General features: G+C 41.6%; 1 protein-coding gene and 1 long non-coding RNA gene across 2 annotated transcripts in view; one reads left to right on the plus strand and one right to left on the minus strand.

The window, feature by feature from the left end:
* LOC133131614 (uncharacterized) overlaps positions 1-27547 on the minus strand; it is a 91616-nt gene that overhangs the window by 19410 nt on the left and 44659 nt on the right. The gene's annotated exons all lie outside the window — the stretch shown is intronic.
* On the plus strand, positions 22980-26226 carry LOC133130323 (uncharacterized). The gene is made up of 3 exons (XR_009708947.1): positions 22980-23012; positions 23417-23448; positions 25765-26226. It is a non-coding gene; the product is annotated as an uncharacterized LOC133130323 (long non-coding RNA).

The following is a 27547-nucleotide window of genomic DNA, read 5'->3' on the forward strand; positions in this document are numbered from 1 at the left end:
GAGTGATACAAGGAGGGCAAGGAAGAAAAGACCTTTGGCCATGTTGATGGAGGAGATGGAAGGGGAAATGGAAGAGGATATGGAAATGGAAGATGTGATGGAGGAGGAGTTGAATGAGGAGCTTCTGAAAGGTCCTGAGGGTACTATGACAGTAACGACTGTTAGCAGCCTTAATAATGGAGACTGGCTAGCAGTAGTATATGATGACCACTGGTGGCTAGCCAAAACCGTTGCTGTGGATACTGAGCATCAAGATGTGAAAGTGGAGTTTCTGCATCCCCATGGTCCAACAGCAAAGGTTCAACCTAAGCTTGGCAGGAAGGATGTCTGTTTCTGCCCAGTTGAAGACATCATAGTGAAACTAATGGGAAATGCATCACCAGTCCAATCAAGAACACAAGAGATCTACAGCATAGCCCCTGATGTGATGGACTTCATAGAGCATGAGCATGTCTGATGCCTGTTGCTCAAGGCATAAGTGCAGGTTAGACAAAAATGAAATCTTAAGTAAGCTAATTGAACCTGTTTCTAGGCTACAGATTTTGTGTTGCAAGCCTTTTGAGCAGTATTGTTGTTAAGGAATGTCAATTTAAGATCACACCCAGTATGAAGTAGGCAGTGCAGGGCAATCACACCCACACACCCACTCTCTCTCTTGCTCTCACACCCCCCATACACACCCAACCACACACACACCCCCCCCCCCCCCCCCCCCACACACACACATACATGCCACTTTAAAAAAGAAAATCATGATGAAGACCAAGCAAATGAACAACTGACACAGTATTGAATTGTCATCTCTCTGACACTTTTGATTTATCTTTCCAGTTAGTCATGGGACCCACACCAGAAAGGCACCAGAAAAAGTAGAGGAGGAAGTGGGGGGGGGGGGGGGGGACACAGGAGCAGAGGAAGAGGAGAAGAGGTGGATGAGAAAGAGGAGAGCAGGAAGTGGTGTAGGAGAGGTAGATGAAGACAGGGAGAGGAGGGCAAGGAGAGGAGGAGAAGGGCCCCTGCTCTCCATTATTGTTTTTTTGATAGTTGGAAACGGTGTATGTACAGTATGTTTATGATAATTGAATTTACAGTATGTTCAATATAAGACGAGGAGTAGTTAGTTCTTCACCTATTGTCACCTCCATCTGTTCAAAAACACATTTGTTTGTTAATCAGCAATGCACACACATTTTTTGTCAACACCGTCAGTTCTTCGTCAACACCGTCAGATGTACGTTTTTGTTGAAAAAAAATTAATTCTTTCTTCAGTTTATGTTGTTTATGTAATAAAGAACCATCTGATCTACATACTCATGTCTTATTTATTTAAGGAAATTGTTTTTATAATATTAAAATTAAAAACAAAGTTTGAAAATGCAGATATTTAGAAATCTGGGTTTTCAGAATAGTGTGAAATCACAACTTACATGTTGTATTTTATTACATATCAGAGTAACTAAACACTATTACATCATACTTCAGAAGTTTAGATTCTTGTTGGACTGGAAGAATTAAAATTGTATGCTTTTTAGTGTGTCTGATGGAGTTGACACAAATCAAGTTCTAAAGGGAAACATGTTTATTTGTTAAACATTTGTTTTTATTTAGAACCTGTTCCTTTACATGGTTAAATAGCTAAGACCTTTCTCTACAGAAATATATAACTCTAATGAATATAGTGTGCATTAAAAAAAAAAAGATGTTTAAAACGTGTTTTGTCCCAACTCTCGAGAACTAGTGAGTTGCTAAAAAAAAAAAATATTTTATGTATGTTCAATAATGTTGCCTTCCTAGACAGGAAGACTGAGATACAGCAAGCAGGAAGAAGGTCTGTATTGAACAGCACACACAAACAAGCACGTACATACTGTCGAGGACCCGGCCCTAGGCCCCCCTGATGAGAGATTGACGGGGGATGGGTTTGGAAGGAATGCATTGTTAACCCCTCGCACACGCCATCGAGGTGGTAGTAAGAACGCCCGTAAGAAGAAAAATATAATATAAACTAAATTTTGTATGCAAAAAAGATATATAAGGAATAAGCTTTTAGACCTTAGGGTGGGATCTTAGAATTTTGCTTCAGAAGATATCTATGAGCTGTTGAAGAGAGAGCAACGCAAGACAGGATATGGAGAACAGAGTGATGTACGTGGTGCGGACTTAGCCCAAGAGTTGTGGCAGCGGGACTGATGTCGAAGAGGTGTTCACGCGCATCCCTCATCATACAGAAAAGCTGGTGAAAGAGTTAAAGGGCTTTTACGACATGCTTGGAGCCGTGAACTGCACCTGAAGGCCAACAGACGGGACGCGGGGTTCCTCCACGCTACAGAACACCTTCCTGCTGGACCCACGCAAGAACCTGAAGCCTCCCCCCCTAACCTCAGTGTCAGTGAGGAGAGGCATATGCTGCGGCTGCACTGCAAAACCCCCGACGTGTTCGAAGACATACCAGTGCACATCCCATACAACAGGCAGGAGAAGTACGAAGTGCAAAGTCACGTCTTTCAAAAGTCTGGGTCCTGATCCTGCCCCAGATTCCCAAACCAATGCAGCTGTTCAAAGAGCTCATCAACAGCAAGGAGGAGGGATCAAATCCCGCAGAAAATGAGATGGCTATATTTAGGGCATGAGTGGTAATTATAATCTATATTACTTGTAGAAGTAGGAAAAGTAGTACATAGAAGCTCAAAGTTTCCTTTCATTTTTATGTCTTTTATTTTTTAGTAAGATACTATATACGATATAAATAAGAAGTAGACTTTAGGGGTGTTCGTACCCATTGTATTAATGGAAGTTCAGTAGCTTTTATCTCCATGAAGGGGGAGCCATAAGATAAGGTAAAGGCCAAAGAGGAGGATAGATATTTGAGGGGTGTACCTTGATTTTTAAACATCATAGGTGGAAAGGTAAATTAGAAAGAGCTAAAGGGGTATATGTAACTTGCATGTGATTAGCAAACTGCAAAAGATGATATGTACACTGTAATCTGTATAACACTATTCTTTTGATTGATTATAATAAAGTATATCTTACTATAATCATATGTGATAAAGATTCTTTAGAGGAATACATTGAATACAGGACATCGAATACCAGATTTGCATCACACCCTTCACTTCGAGACTGGGCTGGAAGTTCAGTAGAACTTACCAGGGCTCCAGGACGTTCGGAGTACTTGAGTTCGTCCCCGAGACACCTCCTCGTGGGGTACTGCTCGTGGGAACGTGAGGTCTGAGCTCGGCAAGGGGTCCGTGGCTCACGACAATACTCATACACACACAAACCGACTTAAAACATTCACCTGTCAACTGATCACTTTTATTAAGCTTACATTTTTATTTAACTTTAAAAGTTACGAAAATGTTAATCAGCACCCACATTGTGAAAGGATTTGCATGTACTATTTTGGAAAAAACTAGAACTGTATAGGCAGTGGTATAATATTATTATTACAGATACAGGGCGTTGTTCTGTGCACAGGGGAGGGTTGCAACCCCTGTAGCTGTGATAAAATGACAATATAATGTTCCAAGTCTTCAAGTGAGATATTGATTTAATAAAAGTTACCACATATGAATATATAGATATTATAGACACAATCCAATTAAAAGTGTTTTTTATTAACAATGTTATTACAAAAATAATTTACAAGAAAATAGTTCCTTGTTGCTCCAGATAGAAAACTCGGCCAGACTCACCAGCAAGCTAGTCAGCTTGCAAGCTACTGTGAGAGAGCAAACAAAGGTTTATGCATCTGTGATGTTTATTTATACATTCACATTGTGCAAACACTAAAAAAACGAGTTCATATTATTATTTGGAGAAGGCACGTTGCTTGGCGTTGCAGAGTGCTGGTCTGCTTTCTCTGGTCCGCTGTGTCACCTCTACCTCAGGATGCTTTAGTTGGTTAGAGTGGTTAGAGGTCTGGATTTCATCGCTATATAGAAACCGCTACTTGTTAATCGGGCATCTGTGGAAGTCGGAGTTCATTGACAGAGTAGGTGAGCTGAGTAGGTTTACAGTTGCAGTTGAATCTGGAAACACATGCTTCAGTCTTCCAATGTTGTGCACAGATATCACAAAAATAGTTTTATTGAAAGCAAATAAACCAACAAGTGCAAAGATTATCAGGCAGCATTTATCAACAAATGAAGACCAGCACAATACATTGTACAATACATTGCTTGTTATATTTCTGAAAAGCTGAAGGAACTAAGTTGCATGTACTGTATGAATAAAATATGCTATCACATTCATATGTAGATTAATTAAGGGGACATGAAGCACTTGGTAATGTGACTCTGCTCTTTACCTTTGATTAGATATTGCCCGAAATTAAAATCTGAAATTGATCCATATTTGCAAGAAAAATACATGAAATTAATTTACATTCAATTTCCTGCAGCTCCTAGCATTAGGGTGCAGCCATCTTTTAAATTATAATGTCACTAGGTTGGTTCATCTTAACATGAATTGTGAGAAAAAAACCAAAACAAAACAAAAAGGGAACCAAGGAGGGTCCCTTTATATTACCCTGAGAAGCTCAAATGAGTATTACTGAACAAAATGTATTCATTTTTGCATTAATTTGAACGCAGGGCCATGTCTTTTCGAAGGTAAAAACCAAATGAACCAGTCACATTACTGAGTGCCCGACATCCCCTTCATAGTTCAGTAAGGTATCGCTCATTAGTATCAGTGAAAAGAGCCTTTTAATCCAGTCTTGAAAAGGAAATTCATAATAGGATTTCTGTTCCTGTAAATACCATATGCTTATCTTGAATTTTGGGAATTGATTCTAAAACTATAATTGTTATTGATTTATTACATAAAGCACAGAGATATATACAATATACACAAATAATATATATATATATATATATATATATATATATATATATATATATATATTATTTGTGTATATTGTTTATATCTCTGTGCTTTATGTAATAAATCAATAACAATTATAGTTTTAGTTTTAGTATAGTTTTAGTTTTAGTATAATTGAAGAGGCATATTGGGAAGGACAATAGTTTATATATATATATATATATATATAAACTATTGTCCTTCTCAATATGCCTCTTCAATTATACCACCTGCACACCAGGAGCATTGCAGATGATGGAAAGAGCAATTGTGATGCAGTAACCAGAGGAACCCAGCAAGACCAACTATATCCTTCCACAGAAGACTCCCCGTCAGTCAGCTGATGACATAAGCATACTGGGGCCCAGGTTCAAACCAGCATGTTCCTTTAACTGCTAGCCAGACACACGTGCAGAGATATGTGATCTTGATCTTATATATGTAGACTATCACATCACACAGCTTTCAAAATACATCAGTGATATTTTGGTATGTCCATAGTTACCGGAATGGCTATGATCATGTTGAAACAATCACAGAATATTTCACATTTTTTCAAAATGGGCTACATTTTTGAAAATTACTGTAAATAGATTATGAAAATAATGGGAAATGTTGTATTAAAAACTATGAAAAACTAATGTCCGTTAACATGTATTAGGTTTTCGGAAAACAATTGATGATGAAGTAGTTACACAATGTACCACGTGGGGGCAGTGCAGAGCAGTGTTTATAATGAAGTGTCGCTTTCCTCTTCCAGTGTTACCCAGTCACCCATCTCTGAGTCAGTCACGACAGAACTCATTGTTCCGTATCCAGATGATGCTGAACTCTCTGTTTTTCCCCTTTTCAGCCACCATTCCACCTTCTCCCTGGACTCCCACACAGAGCTGCCTGCTTCAGAGGGGGCTGAAGTCCGTCCACCCACTGTAACACAACACCATCAACAAGCTCTGTTACACTCAAACTCATCTGCATTATATTCTGTTACATTTTTATTTTCAGTGACTGCTGCAAAAAGTTATTTTTGGTTCACATAATTGAGATTTGAGTTCATAATGTGATTTAAGATCATTATGTAGTTTATGGGTATGTTACTCATTCATAAGCATACTGTATGTTAAATTAATCCAGATTAGAAAATGTATGTTTATGTTTTTCCAGATGGTTATTAAATACTTAAAATCAATAAAATGTTTTTAAAGGAGTACTTTAGTATACAAAATATAAAGCATTAAGTATAAACTTGTGTACTGCATTATATTAACTGTTTGAAAGAGTGTAGAAGCTTTTCAACATATATTAAAATTGTTACCTGGACAATACATGATAAATTGATAATTGTAAACTCATTGTATTGTGTATATGGGAGTGTTTGTTTATGGACTTGAAGCTAAACTGTATTTGATGATGAATTAATTCTGTAAGAATATGATGAATAAAACTCACTGAAAGGAGGTACAAACTCATTGCTGCTTCTCCTCTGTCTGAATGGCAGAGTGGATCAACGACAACCGCTGACATCCTCTCTATCAGGTCCTCCTCTCTTCTTCTCCACTTCTTCTCTTCTTCTCCATTCCTCCTCAAACCTCCTCTTTTTTCCTTTGATGTCTTTTACCTCAGTAAATGAGGCCTGTTTGTCTCTCTCTCCTACAGGGAAGGGAACACCCCCATTTCTGGCAACAATCTCCTCTATCTTCTCCAGCAGCTCTGTGACCTGAGTCCCATCAGCCCTGTTCTCATTGTTGAGAACATGATACCTGTTCCCACATTTCTCTATGAGCTCTTGGAGGGCCCTCCCTTTAGTCTCAATGTGCTGCTCTATGGTTGTGTCTCCCAGCCAGTCTCCCCTGGTGAACAGCACTATAGTGTGTCTCCAGACTCTCTCACTGAGAAGCTCCAGGTGTTCCACCACTGATCTCCTGTGTTCCTCTCTGAATGCTGATCTCACATTAATGACCAGGAAGAGAGCGCAGGGTCCCGGGGGACACAGAGACACACTGCGCACAATCTCCTGTTTATCCAGCTCTGTAGTGTACTTCACAGACACCTTCCACCAGCCTGGTGTGTCGACCACAGTGACCTGTCTCCCAGCTACTGCACCCTGTCTCTTCACACACTGTGCAGTTCTTATTCCAGACTCAAACTCCTCTCTGCCCAGGATGGTGTTTCCTGATGAACTCTTCTCACTCCCTCTCCCCCCCAGCAGTACAATCCTCAGCTCTGAAAGATGGTGTTCCTCCCCTGTCAGGAGAGAAAGAATTTCATTTCGGAAACATATTCTTTCAGAAAACTGTTTGATGATTATCATGCTTTATCTCAATTTTATCAACTTTATCGCAAATATTACATTACATTAATGGCATTTGCACTCTTATCAGAAGCTCTTATCCAGAGCGATGTACAGTTGATTAGACTAAGCAAGAGACAATCCTCCCCTGTAGGGTTAAGGGATTTGTTCAAGGGCCCAACGGCTGTATGGCTACACCGGGGATCGACTTTGCGTGTCCCAGTCTTGCATCTTAACCACTACGCTACAGACCACCCTATAAATATGTATAATTAAATATGGTCTTCAAAACAGTTTTCTTACTCTTGAGAAAAATTATTGGATTAAAGAAAAACATTTGATTAAAGTTTTTTTTTTTTTTTACATATTCTGTACAGTAAGAAGGATCTTACCATCATGAACAGTCATTACACCAGCTGCCATATCAGCCCCTCTCTCTTTGTCCAGCTTCCTCTGTCAAAGATAATTTGTTTATTACATTTTGAATTGATAAAATCTTATTTGTTGTCATGTTTCATGCTTGGCAGCACGGATGGTGCAGTGGGTAGCACTGCCGCCTCACAGCAAGGAGGTCCTGGGTTCGAATCCCCTTCGGCCGGGGCCTCTCTGTGCGGAGTTTGCATGTTCCCCCCGTGTCTGCGTGGGTTTCCTCCGGGAACTCCGGTTTCCTCCCACAGTCCAAAGACATGCAGGTTAGGCTGATTGGAGAGTCTAAATTGCCCATAGGTATGAGTGTGTGAGTGAATGGTGTGTGTGCCCTGCGATGGACTGGCAACCTGTCCAGGGTGTATTCCTGCCTTTCGCCCAATGTATGCTGGGATAGGCTCCAGCCCCCCTGCGACCCTGTTCAGGATAAGCGGGTTAAGATAATGGATGGATGGATGGGTGGATGTCACGTTTTATGTTAGTCTAGTCTCGCCACGTTTTTATGTTGTATTTAGTTTTACGTTTCATTTTCATGTCAAGTTTCATGTTTAGCTCTTATTACAATTTATTTCTTAGTCTTGCCATTATATAATTTATTCATGTCACAGTTTGCAAACTTATGTCACAATTTATGTTGTCTCATGGTATGTTGTTCTGTTCATTATTTAGCATTTTTGTGTCTTTCTGCAAACCTTGCATTCATGCTTTCTCTCTCTCCCTCTTCTCATTCTTCCCTAATTGTTTCAATTTCCCTTGTTTCCTTACTAATCTACTAACGCTAGATCAGGATTGGGTAATACTAACATTCTAACCATGTGTTCATGTTTACCTTATGTTTCTTGTTCATGTCATTTACTAATTTACTAATGCCAGGGCAGGATAGGTTTATTACTAACGATTACTAATTATCTTGTTAACTTGTCAATCCTCCACCCCTGATTTCCATTCGCATGCTGCTCTCAAGCTAATTGTCTACACCTGTCCACACCTGCATGTAAGCTCAGTTCCATGGCAGTTGCTGCCTCCTGTTTGTCAAGCTATTGGCTGCCTGTTGAGAGCGAAGCCTGGTTTTTGGCCATTGTTATTGTCTTCTGTTTTGTTGACCATTGCCTGCCTCTACCACAAACTTTGCCTGCTGTCTTTGTGCTTTTGCCCTGCAGAGCAGACTTCGTTCTTATTTCTTGCGCTGTCATCGACCCCCGAGCCTGCCTGCTGTCTGTCTTCACTACTGCCCCGCTGACAGCTTTCCTGGTTACTGGACCTTTTGCATGGTTTACCGATTTCGAGACTGCCTTCTCCCTCGGTACTATACTTTGGTTTTGGTGAATGAACTTCGACTATGCTCACTGGACGTTCCCTGAATAAAGCCCTGACGGGACTTATTTATTATCTCTTGTCTGAGTTATGCATTTTTGGTCCAACCCCCCCCCCCCCCCCCCCACACACACCCGTCTCATTTGTATTTAGGATGTTCACCGAACTTCTGTTGATAGTTAAAATATTTCGGACCCAAAAAATGTGCCACATTTCAATAGGCTTTTATCCCTGGACTAGATGGATAGATATGGATAGTTCACCTTCTTAGGTTTCAGTTGTAGTGCATGCAGTTGGTTGACAGTTGTCTTGTGTCATTTTAGATATTTGATACATTTAGAGAAGCGTCTGGCAACCTGACAGCTTTACAATGAGCTTTAGATGCACATACACACAGTACATACTTAACAGAATTTGAATTGAGTTCATTGTCACCAAATTCAACAACCACAGCTTTTCTCAGTAGCTTTGGTATCACATAGCTGCCATTGCAAAGACACAAAAGATCACATTACCTCAATACCTTATACATTTGAATGTAATGACCATTATGTTAGATCAACCCATCTACATTATGGCCCTTGGTTTGACTTATTTTGTAGATGAGACAAGTGAAAACATTGAGTGCTGTAAGTTAGGTGTGAAAATTTATGTATACAATTTACCAAAGCAATTTTGAATACCTGACTGTTGGGTTGAATAGATAAAAATATATTTCTACCTGACTGACACAACTCCCTCGCAGCTTTTCAAATTCAGTTTGAGCGTTCTGTTGTGGTAGTGCAGCCAATGCTCCCACAAACAAAATGTCCGTATTGTTTCTGTATAACCTTTACTTCAGGTCATGAGGAAAAGGACTTTGAATGTAGGAGTGTCCTGCAAGGTTTACTGTTACATTACATTATTGGCATTTGGCAGACGCTCTTATCCAGAGCGACGTACAACAAAGTGCATACCCATAACCAGGATAAGTGCGCTGAAAGACCCTAGAGGGAAGTACAATTTCAACTGCTACCTGTACAACAAAGATAAGGACGAGGGCCTTTTTCTTTTTTGAACAAAGAAACAAACAGAGCAAAAGTGACCAAAGTTAATTATCCAAACACTGCTTACCTAGCCAACTAAAAATACCGATACACAAAGCAAGTCACAGAGACAACAAATAAGGTTCACAGGGAGGTAGGGAGGGATGGGGAGAGGTGCTGCTTGAAGAGTTGTGTCTTCAGCTTGCGCTTGAAGGTGGGGAGAGATTCTACAGTTCTGACCTCAACGGGGAGTTTGTTCCACCACCGTGGAGCCAGAACAGACAGTAGTCGTGAGCATGAGGTGGAGGTTCGGAGAGGGGGAGGTGCCAAGCGGCCTGTGGAGGCTGAACGAAGAGGTCTGGCAGGGGTGTAGGGTCTGATTTTTTGTAGATAAGCTGGGGAAGACCCTTTAACTGCTTGGAAGGCTAGCACCAATGTTTTGAATGCGAGCCATGACAGGCAGCCAGTGGAGGGAAGTAAGCAGGGGGGTGACGTGTGAGTATTTGGGTAGGTTGAAGACCAGACGAGCTGCTGCATTCTGGATGAGTTGGAGGGGTCTGATGGTGGACGCTGGGAGGCCAGCCAAGAGGGAATTGCAGTAGTCCAGGCGGGCCGAACCATCGCTTGGACCAGGAGCTGGGTCGAGTAGGGGGTGAGAAAGGGGCGGATACTCCGTATGTTGTATAGGAAGAACCTGCAAGACCGGGTCACTGCCGCAATGTTCTTGGAAAGGGACAGTCTACTGTCCATCACCACGCTGAGGTTCCGTGCACTGGGTGATGGCGTGAGTGTGGTATTCCTGAGGGAAATGGAGATATCCAGATGGAGAGAGGTATTAGCAGGGATGAATATCATTTCAGTCTTGCCTGGGTTGAGCTTTAGATGGTGGTTGTCCATCCAGCTCTGGATGTCCCTCAGGCAAGCAGAGATACGGGCTGAAACCTGCGTATCAGACGGCGGGAACGAGACGAAGAGTTGGGTATCGTCTGCGTAGCAGTGGTAGGATAGCCCATGTGCAGTGATCACAGGGCCAAGGGAGCGAGTGTAAAGAGAAAAAAGAAGCGGGCCACGGACTGAGCCCTGGGGAACTCCTGTGGCGAGGGGCCGAGGTGTCGATACCGAACCAGCCCAGGCAACCTGGAAGGAGCGACCAGAGAGGTAGGACTCAATCCAGTCCAGGGCTGTGCCACAGATGCCCGTTGCTGACAGGGCAGACAGGAGGATGGAGTGATCCACAGTGTCGAAGGCAGCAGAGAGATCTAGAAGAATGAGGACAGAAGAGAGGGAGGCTGCTCGTGCGGCATGGAGTGACTCACTGACAGAGAGGAGTGCAGTCTCTATCAAGTGGCCCGATCTGAAGCCAGACTGATGGGGGTCTAGCAGGTTGTTGTTAGAAAAGAAAGAAGAAAGTTGAGTAGAAGTGGCTCGTTCTATAGTTTTAGAAAGGAAAGGAAGAAGAGATACCGGGCGGTAGTTCTGGATGATGGAGGGATCCAGAGCAGGCTTTTTTAGCAGCGGAGTGATGTGGGCCCTCTTGAAGGATGCTGGAAAACAGCCGGAAGACAGGGAGGAGTTGACAAGGGAGGTGACAAATGGGAGAATGGCTGGTGTGATAGTCTGGAGAAGAGAAGAGGGGATAGGGTCAAGGGCACAGGTTGTATGGCGGTGGCAGAACAGGAGTTGAGAAACATCAGAGTCTGTAAGGGGGGAGAAAGTGGAAAAGGAAGGGATGGGCCTCGAGGGGGGGGGGGCACAGTGAGGGGGGCGGTGGTTGTAAACGATCTGCGGATGACTGTGACCTTCTCATTGAAGAAATCAGCAAAGTCATCAGCAGCGAAGGAGGACTGAGGAGGAGGAGGAGGCGGCATTGAGGAGAAAATGGAGAAAAGTTTCCGGGGGTTAGAAGCGGAGTTCTGAATTTGTGTTTGATAGTATTTTGCTTTGGCGGCAGTGACAGCGGAAGAGAACGCCGCCAGGAGAGACTGGTAAGTCGTGAGGTCTGAAGCGTCCCTGGATTTCCCCCACTTCCTCCCCGCTGCGCGGATGCTGGCCCTGGAGGTACGGAGGGTGTCAGATATCCAAGGACTGGGAGGGGATGTGCGAGGTGGCTTTGAGACAGGGGGACAGAGAGAGTCAAAGGCGGAGGAGAGAGATGAAAGGAGGGTGGCAGATGCAGAGTTAGTGGGGAGTTTGAAGAAGGATTCGAGAGGGGGGAGTGAGGCGGTGACGGTGCTGGCAAAGGAAGAGGGTGAGAGGGAGTGGAGGTTACGGCGGGCTGAGGAAGTGTGGGTAGGAGGAGGGGGAGGAGGATGGGGAGGAAGAGGGAGGGAGAATGAGATGAAGTGGTGATCAGATGTATGCAGAGGGGTAACCGTGAAATCGGAGCATGAGCAGTTCCTCACAAAGACAAGGTCTAGGACATTGCCCGCCTTGTGGGTTGGAGGAGAGTGTTGCAGGGAGAGGCCGAAGGAGTGGATTAGCGGTAGGAAGGCAGCAGCCTGGGAGACTTCTAGGTGGATGTTGAAGTCTCCAAGGAGAATCAGTGGGGTGCCATCCTCAGGGAAGGAGCTGAGAAGGGTGTCTAGCTCATCAAGGAAGTTTCCCAGGGGCCCTGGAGGACGGTAGATAACTGCAATGAAAAGGTTAGTAGGGTAGGATACTGCAACAGAATGGAATTCAAAAGTGGATATGGACAGGTCAGAGAGGGGGAAAACAGAGAATTTCCACGAGGGGGAAATTAAAAGACCAGTACCACCGCCACGGCCGGAAGGCCGGGGAGTGTGCGAGAAGGAGAAGGAGGATGAGAGGGCAGCGAGAGTGGCGGTGTTGTCAGGTGTGATCCAGGTCTCTGTGAGGGCAAGGAATTGTAGGGACTGGAGGGAGGCATACGCAGGGATGAAGTCAGCCTTCCGAGTGGCAGACTGGCAGTTCCATAGTCCCCCTGTGACAGCAAGGTCCTCACAGGGGGTCAGCGGGGGGTAGCTGAGGTTGGAGGGGTTTCGACGCTGTGGAGGCCCACGTCGCAGGGGGGGTCTTCGAGGGAGAGAGCAGACTGGGATGGGGTGAAACATAACATCACAAACTGGGACGGAGCGTCGCTCTGACACGCCTATTTCAATCGCCTACAATTGCTCACAAGCAATATCAAATCAAAGCTAATCTACTGATAAATTCCACAGCTATTTAAGCTATTTAAGACAAATGTTCAATCACTCTACAGGTATGCAACCAGTAGAAGTGATTAACAGGTAATAGACAGACAAACTGGCTCAAGCCCTAACCCTTGCTGTTCAAATGAGCAATTTAAAAATCAACGTTACCGCGTCTAGAGGAAAGTCCGCAGCGATACTAAACACCTGGTCAGAATGATGCACTTACTGACTTGGGTCAACATGGGTCAACATGTCAGTGAGCCTTTTTTCAATCATAGGAAGGGATTTACAATGATCTTGTAATGGTTTAACACAAAAATCTTACCTATCGTACCTTGAAGCCACATTATGTCAGTCATAGCTGTGGATAGCATGAAGAGTAAACATCCTATGTTCACATTGTGCAAAACTGCAGTCCATTACAGTGTAGGTAACATGTTTTTTAAATTGATCATATTAGTCAATAGGCTCCTAATCAGGTTGTTCAACACGGGTATCAGTTCACTGACGTTCTTTCCTAAGCTTAACACAATGGACCATTTGTTCCATTAGCATTTGCTTTGCCTTTGATTTCTTCATTATCTCCCAATTTGTCAGTTTTCGTGGCTATATGTTTGCTTTCACCATTTAGGAACCAATCAATTCACGTCAGTCTAAAAATTGGCAGAAGCTTGGTTACGGTTTGAAATGGTGTACACCAAATATCCAAAAATATCAGTCAAGGTATTACCCACCTTCAAGTGCAGACTGAAGACGCACCGGTGTTATTTACTTGTGTCATTAGGATGATACCTTTGCTAGTTTTGTTTGGCTAGGTAAAGAATTTATTCATACATTTGCATGTTGCGGTATTACTATATAAATATAAAAAAATAAAAAGATGATGAAATAGGCCTTTGTCCTTATCTTTGTTGTAGAGGTAGCAGTTGGAATTGTACTTCCCTCGAGGGTCTTTCAGTCTTATCCCTGGTTATGGGTTTGCACTCTGCACTTTGTTGTATGTCACTCTGGATAAGAGCATCTGCCAAATGGCATTAATGCAATGTAATGTAAGGTACAGGAAAATCTAACTGCCCAATTAGAAGCCATATTACAGGCCTATAGGGGAATTAATGAAACTTTTTATTGGCAGTGGAAAACACGTTCAGTATTTTATTGAAAATCAGCAATAAATAATACTGTGATACAGTTCAGATCAGTACATAATTATAAAAGGAAGTTCATGAAATTGAAAGTGATAAACTGAAGACAATTACAAAAAGACAGTGATATGAATTTCCACAACAAAAATATCTAAAATCACAGAGATAAAGAGCTATTGTATATATACAGTGGTGTGAAAAAGTGTTTCCCCCTTCCTGATTTCTTTTTTTTTTGCATGTTTGTCACACTTAAATGTTTCAGATCATCAAACAAATTTAAATATTAGTCAAAGACAACACAAGTAAACACAAAATGCAGTTTTTAAATGAAGGTTTTTATTATTAAGGGAGAAAAAAACCTACATGGCCCTGTGTGAAAAAGTGATTGCCCCCTAAACCTAATAACTGGTTGGGCCACCCTTAGCAGCAACAACTGCAATCAAGCGTTTGCGATAACTTGCAATGAGTCTCTTACAGCACTGCGGAGGAATTTTGGCCCACTCATCTTTGCAGAATTGTTGTAATTCAGCCACAATGGAGGGTTTTCGAGCATGAACCTTTTTAAGGTCATGCCACAGCATCTCAATAGGATTCAGGTCAGGACTTTGTCTAGGCCACTCCAGAGTCTTCATTTTGTTTTTCTTCAGCCATTCAGAGGTGGACTTGCTGGTGTGTTTTGGATCATTGTCCTGCTGCAGAACCCAAGTTCGTTTCAGCTTGAGGTCACGAACAGATGGCTGGACATTCTCCTTCAGGATTTTTTGGTAGACAGCAGAATTCATGGTTCCATTTATCACAGCAAGTCTTCCAGGTTCTGAAGCAGCAAAACAGCCCCAGACCATCACACTACCACCACATTTTACTGTTGGTATGATGTTCTTTATCTGAAATGCGGTATTACTTTTACGCCAGATGTAATGGGACACACACCTTCCAAAAAGTTCAACTTTTGTCTCGTCAGACCACAGAGTATTTTCCCAAAAGTCTTGGGGATCATCAAGATGTTTTCTGGAAAAATGGAGACGAGCCTGTTTTCTGGCAAAATTGAGAACTGAGCACCCTGTTCTACTTAGTGAGAAACTGGCACTGAACTCTGATGCTAGGCCATCCAAGCACCACTGCTGACACTTAGAATTCTTAGAAGAAGCAAAAGGGAGGAGGAAAATTTCTTAACTACTAAAGTGAGGTCTTTCTTGTTTGCGGGGCAGATGCAAAGGAGATGCAGATTTCCTGATTGGACGATGGTATCCCGATTTGGTTATTTTTTAGCTGGCCAATCTCATCTAAACAACAACCCCCCAGTTTAGTCATTTAGTGACCGCATACAGTGGGGGGGAAGGCATGCCATTGCTGATTGGTGCAGAGTCAATCACCATCTGCTTCTGCATACAATGTATCAATATCACCTGCACTGCTGTGAGAAAGAAGCCCACAATATGGCTCCTTAAATCAGCTGCCTGCTTGACTGGCTCAGTGCTATAGACAAGTGCCATTCATTCTGCTGTCCATCACTAAATATTCCACATATATGTGATACATAATTAGATATTATTTTATAGTATGTAAAACTGGCAGCAGGCCAATGCTTTATTACTGCAATTATAGCATAATTTTATGAATACACACACTAAATGATCTTTAATTTGAATACATATAATTTGTACATAAACTCAATTTAACATAGACCTAGTTATATTTAAATCATAGATTATTTTGTAATAAAAAGATAACTGTGGGAGATTGGTAAAATTTTAAATATGAATTGAGTGAGAGGAGTTTGAATGGGCTATCTAATGTGTAGGTAGCTAATTTCTTCCCTACTCACAAAGCAACCATCCCTCCAAAATAGTAGCCAATCAAATAATCCCTGCATTCCCTCCAAAATAGTAGCCAATCAATCAAATCCCTGCATCAGGACTCCTTTGCATCTGCCCAGCAAAAGCAACTTTCCCTCCAAAATTGTAAAGAACTAAGTGTCAAATGTCCGTATTGTTTCTGTATAACCTGAGATGGGTGCGTGGGGGTTGGACCCAAAATGCACGACTCAGAAACAATGGTTAGATAAAGTCCCATCAGGGCTTTATTCGGGACGAATCCCAGGAGCGTAGTCAAAACAGGCAAAGTCCATACACGTAGATCCAGCCAAACAAACAATAAACAAACAAAAAGCACGGTGCCGAGGGAAGAGGCAAACTTGTAGTCGGTAGACGTGCAGGAAGGTCCGGTAGCAGGAAAGCCGTCAGCGGGGCAGAAGTACAGGCGGACGGCAGGCAGAGTCATAGTCGAAGGCGATGCGGAAGTCGAAACCATGAAACAATCAGCGAGGCAAAGGTACAAAAACGGTAGGCGAAGACGTGGTCAAAAAACAAACGATGGTCAACGAAACAGAAATGAATAAACAATGGTCGGTAAAACAGGCTTGGATCGTAACGTGAATCAAACAGTAAATAATGCTCAAGAGTTGCGTTGAAAACAAGAGGCAGACAATTTCGCGACGAACAGTAGCGCGACTGGGATATAAATGCAGGTGTAGACAATTAGTTAGAGCACAGCAAGGAAATAGAAAACAGGTGCGATGGATGACAAGTTAAACAAGGGAATTAGTAATCGTTAGTAATAAACCTATCCTGCCCTAGCATTAGTAAATTAGTAAATGACATGCACGAGAAACGTAAGGTAACATGAACACATGATTAGTTTGTTAGTTCTACCCAATCCTGATCTAGCATTTACATTACATTACGTGGTATTTAGCAGACGCTCTTATCCAGAGCGACGTACAACAAAGTGCAAATCAATCACAAGAACAAGTGCAAAAGTAGACCTGAGAGGACAGTACAGTTCCGAGTCCTAGTGTAAACATACAGAAATTCAGAACCCTTGAAGAGTACAATCAACATTCAAACTAGCATACCACTGTTGGCAGCTAGAATACAACAACACAACAACAGCCAATCAAAACAACAATACATCCACCGGGAGGTCATTCCACCACCGTGGGACCAGGACAGACAGCAGTCTTGAGCGTGAAGTGCAGGAGTGGCGAGGGGGAGGCGCCAGACGGCACGAAGTGGCAGAACGGAGGGGTCTTGTTGGCGTATAGGTCTTGATAAGGGATTGAATATACACAGGGGCTGATCCTTTAACTGCCTGGTATGCGAGCACCAAAGTTTTAAATTTGATGCAAGCCATAACAGGCAGCCAGTGGAGGTTGCTGAGCAGGGGGGTGACATGTGAATGTCTGGGAACATTGAATACCAGACGGGCTGCAGCATTCTGGATGAGTTGTAGGGGTCTGATGGCAGATGCTGGAAGGCCAGCCAGCAGAGAATTGCAATAGTCCAGGCGGGACAGGACCATTGCTTGAACTAGCGTTAGTAGTTTTAGTAAATAGACAAATAGAAACAATTAGGGTGTGAATGACAGAAAGCGAGAGGGAAGTGGAGGTCCCAGCTGCTGGACTCTTAGTCCGGCATGTGCACCAAGCCTGGAAAAGAGCACCACCCTTCTCCAACATCTGACTGAGATTAAGACGTTTTGCAGACTGCTGCCACAGAACTGTACAGGCAGTGGTATAGGAATATTATCACAGCTACAGGGTGTTGATCTGTGCGCAGGGGAGGGTTGTAACCCCCGTCACTGTGATAAAATTACAATATACTGTACCAAGTCACTTCAGCTCATCTGCTCCGTGACTCGGACAGAGGCTGAATGCTGCACAGCGCACTACCAGGCCTACGGACACACCTAGTGTTGAGTAGGTTTCATTGGGAACGGATTTAGCAAAAAGGCAAGAAGTGCACAACACTTATCAGCACCTGCTTCAATCTTCCAATGCTGTGCACAGATGGATACTTTTATTGAAAGCAAACAAAGTACAAAGATTATCAGGCAACATTTGCCAACAAATCAAGATCAGCAGAGTACAATACATTGGTTGTTATTTACGGAAAAGGCATAGAAATTAAGTTGTATGTACTGTATGAATAAAAGATGCCATCACAAGTCTTAATATACTTAATTCACATCTAGATTAATGTAGTAACTTAAAGGGAACATGAAGTACTTGGTAATGTAACACTGCCTTTTACCTTTGATTAGATATTGCCCTCAATTAAAATCTGAAATTGATCTATATTTGCAGGAAAAATACACAAAATTCACTTACATTTTTGCAGCTCCTAGCATGAGGCTGCAGCCATTTGGAACAAGCTAGGTTTTAATGTCACTAGGTTGGTTCATCTGAAATTGAAACCCCCAAAAAACCCAAGAAGGAAACCCAGGACCTTTTATATCACCCTGAGAATCTCAAATGAGTATTACAGAACAAAACTTATTCATTTTCACATTAATTTGAACGCAGTGCCATATCTTATCTCAGGTAAAAAATGACTGTCGGTTACTAAATCAATTTTGAAAATAATTGGAAATGAAAAAACAATGAAAAGCAAATGTATGTTAAAAGGTGTTGGGCTTTCGGAAAACAATTGAGGATGAAGTAGTTACACAATGTACCACGTGGGGGCAGTGCAAAGCAGAGTTTGTTGTGGAGTGTAGCTGTCCTCTTCCAGTGTCCCCATGTCCCATCTCAAGTCAGTCACAACAGGACTTTTTCTTCTGCAACCTTATACTCACTGTAACACAACCACCAACAAGCTCTGTTACACTCAAACTCATCTGCATTATATTCGGTTAAATTTTTATTTTCAGTGACTGCTGCAAAAAGTTATTTTTGAGTCACATTATTGAGATTTGAGTTCATGATGTGATTTAAGATCATTATGTGGTGTATGGGTATGTTATTCATTTGCAGATTCACAAGCATACTGTATGTTAAATTAATCCAGATTAGAAAATGTATGTTTATGTTTTTCCAGATGGTTATTAAATACTTTAAAAACATTTTATTGATTTTAAGGAGTAATTTAGAATGCAAATATATAAAGCATGAAGTATGAACTTGTGTTCTGCATTATATTAACTGTTTGAAAGAGTGTAGATGCTTTTTAACATATATTAAAATTGTTACCTGGACAATACATGATAAATTGGTAATTGTAAACTCATTGTATTGTGTATATGGGAGTGTTTTGTTTGTGGACTGTTTGATGATTAATTAAATGGGTAAGAATATGATGAATACAACTCACTGATAGGAGGTGTAACATCAATGCTGCTTCTCCTCTTTCTGATTGGCCATGTGGGTCGTTCTTTCTCTGGGTCAAGCACAACTGCTGAAACCCTCTCTATCGGCTCCTCCACTCTTCTTCTCCTCTTTAGTCCTTTGATGACTTTTACCTCAGTATATGAGGCCTGTTTGTCCTTTTCTTCTACAGGGAAGGGAACACCCCCATTTCTGGCAACAATCTCCTCTATCTTCTTCAGCAGCTCTGTGACCTGAGTCCCATCAGCCCTGTTCTCATTGTTGAGAACATGATACCTGTTCCCACATTTCTCTATGAGCTCTTGGAGGGCCCTCCCTTCAGTCTCAATGTGCTGCTCTATGGTTGTGTCCCCCAGCCAGTCTCCCCTGGTGAACAGCACTATAGTGTGTCTCCAGACTCTCTCACTGAGAAGCTCCAGGTGTTCCACCACTGATCTCCTATGTTCCTCTCTGAATGCTGATCTCACATCAATGACCAGGAAGAGAGCACAGGGTCCCGGGGGACACAGAGACACACTGCGCACAATCTCCTGTTTGTCCAGCTCTGTAGTGTCTTTCACAGACACCATACACCAGCCTGGTGTGTCGACCACAGTGACCGGTCTCCCAGCTACTTCACCCTGTCTCTTCACACACTGTGCAGTTCTTATTCCAGACTCAAACTCCTCTCTGCCCAGGATGGTGTTTCCTGCTGAACTTTTCCCACTCCCTCTCGCCCCCAGCAGCACAATCCTCAGCTCCTCCCCTTTCAGGAGAGAAAGAATTTCCGTTCAGAAACATATTCTTTCAGAAAACTGTTTAGCTCAATTTGGGTAAATATGGCCTTCAAAATAGTTTTCTTAGTCTTGAGAAAAATTATTGGATGAAAGAAAAACATTTTATTGAACTTATTTTTTTGTACATTTTCTGTACATTAGGAAGGATCTCACCATCATGAACAGTCATAACACCAGCTGCCATATTAGCCCCTCTCTCTTTGTCCAGCTTCCTCTGTCAAAGAGAATTTGTTTATTACATTTTTAATTTATTAAATGATATTTGTATTTTGTATGTTTCCATAACTTCTATTGATATTGTGTTGAAGTATTTCAGACACAAAAAATGTGCCACATTTCAATAGGCTTTTGTCCCTCTATTGGACTAGATGGATAGATACAGATAGTTAACTTTCTTGGGTTTCAGTTGTAGTGTAGAGGATTGGTTGACAGTTGTCTTGTGCCATTTTAGATATTTGAAATATTTAGAGAAGCTTCGAGCAACCTAACAGCTTTACAATGAGCTTTAGATGCATTAGTGGGTTTGTGGTTTAAAGGAAGGAAATTCACCTCAAAACAAAGCTGAGCTATCCCTTAAGGTCAATGTTCAGTGTCTTATCTTTGCGCTTTTTTGTCCCTGCCTTGGTGAAACAAATATGACGGCCATTTTGTGATACGCACTTGGAAAACCAACATTAAATATTTACCATCATAACATTAGACATTATAAGAAGTAGACAATTGTAAGTTTTAGTGCATACCTGTAGTTAATACATACTTAACAGAATTTGAATTCAGTTCATTGTCACCAAATTCAACAATCACAGCTTTTCTCAGTAGCTTTGGTATCACATAGCTGCCACTGCAAAGACACAAGAGATCACATTGCCTCAATACCCGATACATTTGTATGTAATGACCATTATGTTCAATCAACCCATCACATTACTTGAAAAGACCATGTAAAATGTGTTGGGGTTTTTTTGTATGCCAAGTCTACATTATGGCCCTTGGTTTGACTTATTTTGTAGATGAGAAAAGTGAAAACATTGAGTGCTGTAAGTTAGGTATGAATATTTATGTATGCAGTTTACCAAAGTGATTTTGAATACCCGACTGCTTGGTTGAATAGATAAAAAGATATTTCTACCTGACTGACACAACTCCCTCGCAGTTTTTCAAATTCAGTTTGAGCGTTCTGTTGTGGTAGTGCAGCCAATGCTCCCACAAACAAAATGTCCGTATTGTTTCTGTATAACTTTTACTTCAGGTCATGAGGAAAAGTGGACTTTGAATGTAGGAGTGTCCTGCAAGGTTTACTGTTAATACTGATACTGTACTTAACACTGATACTGAAACCTGTGCAGGGAAAATCTGTATAGCACTAAATGACTGCAAGAGTGGCGATGTCCCATTGGGAAATGAAATGTCTGTCTCAATTTTCCTATTGGCTATGCAGGCGGTGACGGGGGTGTGATATAGAGCGAATGAAGAGGGAGGAAAGGTGAGAGCGTCTTGTGCTTTCTTCAAACCCCAATGCTTCTTCTACATTCATTATAGCTGTAATGTTTGCTGTAACTACTGTATTTATTAACACAAATATTGCTATTATTCCTGTCTTTACCGACATGCCACCTATATCTCACCTGGCCTCTGATTTCAGTGGACTAACCTGCACAACAATCAAGATTTAATGTCAGTGCTAATTTACCTGAGTTCCACCCTCCCACCAACTATTATACTGAAGGTAGAACATAAATCTAATCTGTCCCACATTCAATATTTATTTTACCTGCTTAAAGGAGTAACATGGTGGTTCGTCACACTTTCTGGGTTTGTATATGCAATTTGCACTGAAGGCTCTGAAGAAACACAATGAAAGTATTAAATATGTCTGTTCTTTAGTTTTGGCAAAGTAAGCGTATTAAGGAGAACAGTTCACAGCTTAAACAATGTGGACACCCAGTCAGCCATAGCGCCTCTCATGGAGAAAGCAGACACAGAGGTTCTACTAACTCAGGGATGGGCAAGGCCGGCCATACCTGCTTCTGGACTTCAGACCTTCTGCCCACATTCAATATTTCTTTTTTAAGAGATCTGTTGAACCTGCTTAAAGGAGTAACAAGCTAAGAAGTTTGAAGCACTGTTTATGCACACTAAGGGAGGGTAAGTGCGCACTTTATAGTTCTGCACAGCTTGTATCCGCTGCTAAACGATCATGCCTATGAATTAGCTACACATTTGTATGATGTGCTTTCACCACTTTGTGTGGGTAATGCAGTGTTAAATTAGGCAATTTAAAAGCTAGGCTTGTTCCCATTAACATGTCTATAAGGTTTTCCATTATTGTTAGCGTGAAGCTAATCTATGCAGCAGTTAAGCTAACTGTACTTCTGTGTTGTTTGGTTACCTGTGATGAATAGCAGGAGTTGTATTTGGTGTTGTATGTGTTGTATGTCATCAGAAAAGCATGACCAAATATGCAATCTTGGTTAAATTTGACTGTTTTTGAAGAAGCATACCCTAACAGTGTGTTTACATGTCCTTTGAAAGGCAGGTAGTTTATTTAAGGTGGTGTATCTGGGGAGAGACGGTGGAAGGGCAGCAAGGGCGGGTAAACAGGCAACAGGACACAGTTTAGGTGAAGTGATGTGAGAAGCATCTCCAGATCCTATGATATTGGAGGGAGGAAAATGGCCGTGTTAGTCCTCACCTGCAGCTTCAGTCTGCAGGTCTGTATAGGGGTTCTGTTATAGGCTGCACATGTGCAAGGAGTCTTGAGGCTGATTGTGGCCCAGTGTGTCCTCTGCCATATGGATGACATTGTCTCTGGCACTTTACAGAAAGGAGCTGACCATGGCCCTGCATTCCAAATGTGCTTGTGGCGGTCCGTGGTGTGCCTGATTTGCTCATTTATCTCTCCTGCCAACGAAGGGGATCTTAGCATGGAGTCAAAATGTGTCATCACAGCTGTTCAGGCTATAGGTACAAAAACAATTGAATTGGTTGAAAACACAAGTGGAGTAAAATAATGGTGGAGAGAGTGAGGAGTTTGGCAATCCCTGCAGCATAGGAATGAAATCAACTGATTAAAAAAAGAAAAGAAAAATGCCTTTTGAGTGCCTGTAATAATATGGTATAACAGTGCAATACTAAATGTGCTAAATACCATTGCATCCTTTTTATTGAATATTATATTTGTGACTATGCGTACTGTATATTTGTAGTTGTTAAAAAAATGCTTTTTTATGTATGTTCAATAATGTTGCCTTCCTATAGAGGAAGACAGAGATACAGCAAGCTGGAAAAAGGTGTGTATTAAACAGCACACACAAACAACCACATACATAGTCATACACACACAAACCGACTTAAAACATTTCAGAAGGCAAGAAGGGTAAAATAACATTCACCTGTCAACTGATCACTTTTATTAAGCTAACATTTTTATTTCACTTTAAAAGTTACGAACATGTTAATCAGCACCCACATTGTAAAAGGGCTTGCATGTACTATTTTGTAAAAAACTAGAACTGTATAGGCATTGGTATATTCTAATATTATTATTACAGCTACAGGGTGTTGTTCTGTGCACAGGGGAGGGTTGCAACCCCTGTAGCTGTGATAAAATGACAATATAATGTTCCAAGTCTTCAAGTGAGATATTGATTTAATAAAAGTTACCACATATGAATATATAGATATTATAGACACAATCCAATTAAAAGTCTTTTTTATTAACAATGTTATTACAAAAATAATTTACAAGAGAATAGTTCCTTGTTGCTCCAGATAGAAAACTCTAACATTGTTCGGCCAGACTCGCCAGCAAGCTAGTCAGCTTGCAAGCTACTGTGAGAGAGCAAACAAAGGTTTATGCATTCATGATGTTTATTTATACATTCACATTGTGCAAACACTGAAAATCTAGTTCATATTATTATTTGGAGAAGGCACATTGCTTGGCTTGCAGAGTGCTGGTCTGCTTTCTCTGGTCCGCTGTGTCACCTCTACCTCAGGATGCTTTACTTGGTTAGAGGTCTGGATTTCATCGCTATCTAGAAACCGCTACTTGTTAATCGGGCATCTGTGGAAGTCGGAGTTCAAAGACAGAGACTGGGTTCATTGACCAAGTCAGAGTAGGTTTACAGTTGCAGTTGAATCTGGAAACACATGCTTCAGTCTTCCAATGTTGTGCACAGACAAATAAATCAACAAGTGCAAAGATTATCAGGCAGCATTTATCAACAAATGAAGACCAGCAGAGTACAATACATTGCTTGTTATATTTCTGAAAAGCTGTAGGAACTAAGTTGCATGTACTGTATGAATAAAATATGCTATCACATTCATATGTAGATTAATTAAGGGGACATGAAGCACTTGGTAATGTGACTCTGCTCTTTACCTTTGATTAGATATTGCCCCAAATTAAAATCTGAAATTGATCCATATTTGCAAGAAAAATACATAAAATGAATTTACATTTAATTTCCTGCAGCTCCTAGCATTAGGGTGCAGCCATCTTTTAAATTATAATGTCACTAGGTTGGTTCATCTTAACATGAATTGTGAAAAAAAAAACCCAAAAAAACAAAAAGGGAACCAAGGAGGGTCCCTTTATATTACCCCGAGAAGCTCAAATGAGTATTACTGAACAAAATGTATTCATTTTCGCATTAATTTGAACGCAGGGCCAAATGAACCAGTCACATTACTGAGTGCCCTACATCCCCTTCATAGTTCAGTAAGGTATCGCTCATTAGTATCAGTGAAAAGAGCCTTTTAATCCAGTCTTGAAAAGGAAGTTCATAATAGGGTTTCTGTTCCTGTAAATACCATATGCTTATCTTGAGATTTTCATTTAATTTTGGGAATTGATTCGAAAACTATAATTGTTATTGATGTATTACATAAAGCACAGAGATATATACAATATACACAAATAATATATATATCCTATATATATATGTCCTTCCCAATATGCCTCTTCAATTATACCACCTGCACACCAGGAGCATTGCAGATGATGGAAAGAGCAATTGTGATGCAGTAACCAGAGGAACCCAGCAAGACCAACTATATCCTTCCACAGAAGACTCCCCGTCAGTCAGCTGATGACATAAGCATACTGGGGCCCAGGTTCAAACCAGCATGTTCCTTTAACTGCTAGCCAGACACACGTGCAGAGATATTTGATCTTGATCTTATATATGTAGACCATCACATCACACAGCTTTCAAAATACATCAGGGATATTTTGGTATGTCCATAGTTACCGGAATGGCTATGATCATGTTGAAACCATCACAGAATATTTCCAATTTTTTCAAAATGGGCTACATTTTTGAAAATTACTGTAAATAGATTATGAAAATAATGGGAAACACTGTATTAAAAACTATGAAAAACTAATGTCCGTTAAAATGTATTAGGTTTTCGGAAAACAATTGATGATGAAGTAGTTACACAATGTACCACGTGGGGGCAGTGCAGAGCAGTGTTTATAATGAAGTGTCGCTTTCCTCTTCCAGTGTTACCCAGTCACCCATCTCTGAGTCAGTCAGAACAGAACTCATTGTTCCGTATCCAGATGATGCTGAACTCTCTGTTTTTCCCCTTTTCAGCCACCATTCCACCTTCTCCCTGGACTCCCACACAGAGCTGCCTGCTTCAGAGGGGGCTGAAGTCCCTCCATCCACTGTAACACAACACCATCAACAAGCTCTGTTACACTCAAACTCATCTGCGTTATATTCTGTTACATTTTTATTTTCAGTGACTGCTGCAAAAAGTTATTTTTGGTTCACATAATTGAGATTTGAGTTCATGATGTGATTTAAGATCATTATGTAGTTTATGGGTATGTTACTCATTCATAAGCATACTGTATGTTAAATTAATCCAGATTAGAAAATGTATGTTTATGTTTTTCCAGATGGTTATTAAATACTTAAAATCAATAAAATGTTTTTAAAGGAGTACTTTAGTATACAAAATATAAAGCATTAAGTATAAACTTGTGTACTGCATTATATTAACTGTTTGAAAGAGTGTAGAAGCTTTTCAACATATATTAAAATTGTTACCTGGACAATACATGATAAATTGATCATTGTAAACTCATTGTATTGTGTATATGGGAGTGTTTGTTTATGGACTTGAAGCTAAACTGTATTTGATGATGAATTAATTCTGTAAGAATATGATGAATAAAACTCACTGAAAGGAGGTACAAACTCATTGCTGCTTCTCCTCTGTCTGAATGGCAGAGTGGATCCTTCTTTCTCTGAGTCAACCACAACCGCTGACATCCTCTCTATCAGGTCCACCACTGATCTCCTGTGTTCCTCTCTGAATGCTGATCTCACATTAATGACCAGGAAGAGAGCGCAGGGTCCCGGGGGACACAGAGACACACTGCGCACAATCTCCTGTTTATCCAGCTCTGCAGTGTACTTCACAGACACCTTCCACCAGCCTGGTGTGTCGACCACAGTGACCTGTCTCCCAGCTACTTCACCCTGTCTCCTCACACACTGTGCAGTTCTTATTCCAGACTCAAATTCCTCTCTGCCCAGGATGGTGTTTCCTGCTGAACTCTTCCCCGTCCCTTTCTCCCCCAACAACACAATCCTCAGCTCTGAGAGATGGTGTTCCCCTCCTGTCAGAGAGAGAGAACAATTTACTCCTCATCAGGAGTGTTAACAGACATTCAGCTCTGAATGAGCAACTCTCTGTTTGTTTGGAGTGGTTAGTACTAATAATGAAATTACATCCATGACAGGACATTAGACAGGTGGGCTATGGATTACATCTATAGGCTCCCAGTTGCACAAGAAATCATTTATACGGTTGTTTATACGTTGTTTATACAAGTGTCATTCAGTTCAATATATTTTTACTTCCTGAAATGTCAAATTATAAGTCTTTTATTACTGTTATGAGAATATTTTGGAGCTGCTGTGTGGCTCATCCTGCTAAGACTGTGTTCCAGTGTGTGGATGCACCCCACAGTCTGCTGTCAAACCCTGACTGTGCCGAGCACACTGTGGCTGGCAGCTCCACAGGGCAGTGTGTAACTGGCAGCTCCACAGGGCAGTGTGTAACTGGCAGCTCCACAGGGCAGTGTGTAACTGGCAGCTCCACAGGGCAGTGTGTAACTGGCAGCTCCACAGGGCAGTGTGTAACTGGCAGCTCCACGGGGCAGTGTGTAACTGGCAGCTCCACGGGGCAGTGTGTAACTGGCAGCTCCACAGGGCAGTGTGTAACTGGCAGCTCCACAGGGCAGTGTGTAACTGGCAGCAGCAGGGAGAGTTCAGTCAGCAGGAGTTTCTGTGTCTTGTCATGCATTAGCAACTGTCTCTGATCAACTGAGCATCTGCAACCTAAACACACTCATGAAATGAG

This window comes from Conger conger, chromosome 6 (genome assembly GCF_963514075.1).
Source record: "Conger conger chromosome 6, fConCon1.1, whole genome shotgun sequence".
Classification (NCBI taxonomy): domain Eukaryota; kingdom Metazoa; phylum Chordata; class Actinopteri; order Anguilliformes; family Congridae; genus Conger; species Conger conger.